This window comes from Protopterus annectens, chromosome 9.part0, assembly GCF_019279795.1.
Source record: "Protopterus annectens isolate FY-2018-M chromosome 9.part0, PAN1.0, whole genome shotgun sequence".
Taxonomy (NCBI): domain Eukaryota; kingdom Metazoa; phylum Chordata; order Ceratodontiformes; family Protopteridae; genus Protopterus; species Protopterus annectens.
The window spans coordinates 1022762406-1022767127 of NC_056743.1; positions in this window are offsets into that span (position 1 = coordinate 1022762406).

Below are 4722 nucleotides of genomic sequence, written 5' to 3' on the forward strand. Positions count from 1 at the left end.
TGCAAAAGGTGTTATTCTATTAACTATTTAAGTGCATTAGAGTAATATACAAACTGTAGTCCTGATTCTGTGCATTTATTCTATTATTTTTGGGATTGCACTGAATTCTTAAGCAAAGGAATTGAGAGTTATACTGTGGGCTGCTGATCTCTCTAGTGCTTACCTTGCTCATGTACATTATCAACTTCATCCTAACAGGGTCATATCACAGCCCTGTTCAGATTAAAGAGCATAATTAGCAAATTAATACATTTTTCTAACTCATTTTTCCACAACCAGCAGCAGCGTTTGTGGGGCCCCCACACAGTCAAGGATGATTAAGGGGGCCCCCTGCAGCCACTAGCTTTTGTTGGTTAGACAGACATGTGACAAACATTCGCACTGGCAGACACTGCATGCAGGTTTTTATCGTTCATAAGCATATTTGTATGCTTTTCTGTAAGCTCATATATTTGACAAATCTCAATGGCTTTGCTCTGTTAAATCACTGTCTTGAAGCAAAAGCTTTCTCACTGCATCATTATTACACCACACACAAACCTGTCTTTTATCAACTCATCTCTCAAGTCACCAAATCTGCACATTTTTGCTTTATTTCTTAAGTTGGTAATATATGCTGCTATAGTTTCACCAGACTTTTTATTTCTTTTGTAAAACATGTGCCTTTCCATTGTAATATTTGTTTGAGGGTTACACATTTCCCTAAATTTACATTTTAATCACTCAGGGTCTTCCCGCGTTTCAGCCTGTATCACAAAATGGCAGTTTTCCCCCTCTCCTGCATACACGGCAGGTGCATATACAATGAACTTTCCCTCTCAATGGCTTCTGAGCCAGCTTTTTTATTTTTATTTTACATTTGTTGACCGGGATAGTTCGACTGGATACATGTCCATTTTCAGCAGAGGTTCGGGGAGAAAAGCTCCAGCAAAGATACATTCAGAAAAAATATTACATATAGTAGTTATTTATGATAAAAATTTATTTTTGCAGACTTGTTCAAGCAAGCTAGTTTTTCAGATACATCAAATACAGAAATAAATTTAGTTTATATACATACCTCGTATTGGGGCTCCAGGAGACATACCTCAGATAAACATTTACATATGGTACTCATCATGATAAAGGCATCTTTTTGTAGACTGACTCAAGTCAAACAAGTATAGAGTTAGATCATATCCAGAACTGAGTAGGTTTAGTTTCTCTGCTAGAGTGAGCAAAAGGATTTTTAGTACACAGTTTTAGAGGAAGGAGCTAATCAGGGCTAGAACATGGACATGGCCAATGTGATTTGAAATGGAGTTTGAGACTCTTCTTGAATTGGACTAAGGACGTCATGAGAGTAAGGTTGGCAGGGAGGGAGTTCCATATTTTACCAACAGCATTAGTGAATAGAGAATTACCAGCTGAATTATTGGATTTGATTGTTTGGACAAGCAGTCTGTTAGATGAGCAGAGTGAGCCAAGATTGCTGTATGGGATGATTATATTTTCCAGTGCTGGGGTGTTGTCTGGTTGTTTGAGAATTTTATATGCTTCTATAAGCTGATTAAGCTGGAGAAGGCTTGGCAGTTCTATCCAGCCATGGTCTTTTAGAATAAGGCAGTAGTGTGTCCTATAGGGCGTGCCAGTTGCAAATCTGGTGATGTGATTATAGCATCTGGAGAGTTTGCTAAGGTCAGATTTGCTAAGGTTAGTAAGCATAGGAGAGGCATAAAGAAGGGGGGAGAGAGAAGATGAAAGTGGGCAATGGCTGCTCTAGCCAGTGGAGTTAGGAAGGATTTTAGGATCTATATTACATAGTCGAAGTTCCGTAACTTCGACTACCATATGTGCGAACACATATGTCCAACGTTACAGAACTTTAACTATGTATAAAAAAATAAAAAAAAAAGGGAAAAGAAAATAAAAGGTGATATGCAGGGGGGCAAGCCCCCCTACACCCCCACACCCCCCGCTCTTTAAATATACCAACTCCGAGGTCGCTCTACACTGCAGTAAAGGGAAAATGTCCTTTACTGCACTGTAGCGGGACCTTGGAGTTGGTATATTTAAAGAGTGGGAGGTTTGGCAGGCGCAGCCCCCCACGTGGGGGGTGTAGGGGGGCTTGCCCCCCTGCTTATAACCCTCAGGTATGTTCTTTTTTTTTATTTTATTTTTTTCCCAATCGAAGTATGACAACTTCAAACTTATGGTTTTGACCATATCACGTTTGAAGTTGTCATACTTCGACTATGTAATATAGACCCAGGATTTTATCCTGTATAGTGACTCAAGTTTCTTGTTTATGGATTTAATGGTTTGATTGACAAGCATGTCAAATCTAAGACTGTTATCAACAATTACGCCTAGGACTTTTGTATAGGGGTCTGAGGAGATGATGGTGCAGTTGTTAGATTTAATGGTAAAGGATACTGCTGATGATTTACAAGTGGGTGAGAAAAGCAGTAGTTTGGTTTTGTTTGGGTTTAAGATAAGGCGATGATCAGAGAGTCAATTTTCAACTATGGTGAATGCATTCTGGGTTGTTGACAGTAGGTTTATTGGAGAGCTGTCAGAGCATACCAATGTAGAGTCATCTGCATATTGAATGCAGGTAGCATCTGGGATGGCTGTGTGGAGATCATTAATAAAGATCAAAAAGAGAAGGGGTCCTAATATGGAGCCTTGGGAAACTCCTATGGTATTAGGTAACAGACAAGAGAGCTTGTTCTGCAGTAATACAGCTTGTTACCTACCATTGAGGTAGGCTTGGAACCATTGGAGAACTTGGTTATCTAAGGATAAGGTTTTCAGTGTGTGGATGAGTAGCTGATGGTTGACCATATCAAAAGCTTTGGACGTATCCAGAAACAGGGCTGAAGATATTTTGTTGTTATTCCAGTTTTGGTTAATGACGTTGGTGAAAGAAAGTAGGGCTGTGGAGGTACTGTGATAGGGTTTAAAGCCATACTGAGAGTTGGTCAGCAGTTTATTCTGAATGAGATAGTGCAGAAGTTGTTTGTGCACACACTTCTCCATGATTTTGGCCTGTGGTGACTGTATGGCTATTTGTCTATAGTTAGACAGCTCTGTAGATATGCCATCTTTATGGAGTGTTATGACATAAGATATTTTCCAAATGGAGGGGATGGCGGCTTCTGTTATGGTTCTGTTGATAAGCTAGAGATGGGGTATGCTATAGCATTTGCAGCTTTTTGCAGATATTCAGCTGGGAGAAGGTCAGCTGAAAGAATAGTTAGCGTTAGTTTTTTCAGTAAGGATCAGATGAGGGCTATAGAGACCGGATGGAGGCTAAAAGACAGTAGAGAGTTGGGTATAGCAGTATTAACTATAGAGCCACTAGGAGTTAATTGGCTGGCTAGGGTCTGGATAGTCTCTGTGAAGAAACTATTTAAGGTATTTGCCACTTCTTCAGTACTTTTAGGGCTGGAAGCTGCGAGTGTAGGCCTGGAGGATTGACCTGGATGAAGGAGATTGTTTATACCTACCCAAAACTTTTGATGGTTATTTTTGTCAAGTAAGATGGATTTTTTTTTGTCTCATTCCTTAGCTGCTGGAAATTAATTTGGTCTACAGGGGCTTTAGTAGTATGCCACTTGGTCCATGCTTTATTTCTGAGTATGATTTTGGATTTGGAGTCTTCTGAAAGCCATGGGGCAATTTTTGCTTTAGTTCTAATTGAGCATTTAGGAGCATGTGAATCAAGTATGTTTAGGAATTTGGTATTAAAGTATGCAACAGCCTCATCCAGGGGAAGGTGTTTTAGCTCTGTCCAGTTACATAATTTGAGTTCAGATTGGAATTTTGTGGGGTTGAAGTTCTTGCTTCTGACAGACTTATAGGTGGGCAGGTGGGAGCTGTTTTGTATTTAATTATATATGTAATAAGGTATCACTAAGGTCGTTGAGGTGGGTCCCTGAGATGTACATGTGGGGATGACTATTGATAAGTATCCAGTCAAGGATCTACTCCCATCTCAGGGCTGGCCTGTTTCTAGTAAGACATCCATTGTTTTCAGTAAGACATCTACTGCACAATCGCTGGTGAATGTTTCTCAGTAACAGTGACATACCTTGTGCACAACATTCTTTTAGAGTATGTTACTACTCTTTCCCCTAAGCAAAGTTCTGACAGCTAGTGCCATAAATTTCCCTACCATATATTTCCAAACATGACCATTGATATAACCATGTTTTCATGTTGTATTGTGCATACCTTCAGCAACTTGGAAATCAGTGTTCCACATTCGTCTTTTCTGAAATTATCTGTATATCTGTAGCTTGTTTTCCAGTTGCAGCTCTGTGAATTCCTCTGGAGCACAGTAAAGTTGTCTACAGGCTGCTTGTGCTTTTACTGAGCAAACTGAGGCCTCTAGGCTAGGTGATTATGCAAATGAGGGAGTGACTCCTGAATGTTCCTGAATCAGTCAATCTGCATGTCATGTCAGTTAGCAGGTCCAAGTGTCAAGTTCTACATGGATGCATACACATGCCTGCACATCTGTGAGGTGCAATATACATTCTTGGGAGTGTAAGAACAATATGCATGCTTGGGAGTGTAACAAGTGAATGGGGTTTCTATGCAGGTTTCAGCCTCAAACTGTGAATGCTGAAGTCACCCTAGAGCACAAATTATAGTATTATGGAAGCATATGCCATGTATTTCAACAGTGGTTACCATGTTTCAAACCTCAAATACTGTACTTCAGAATGTCAAGAG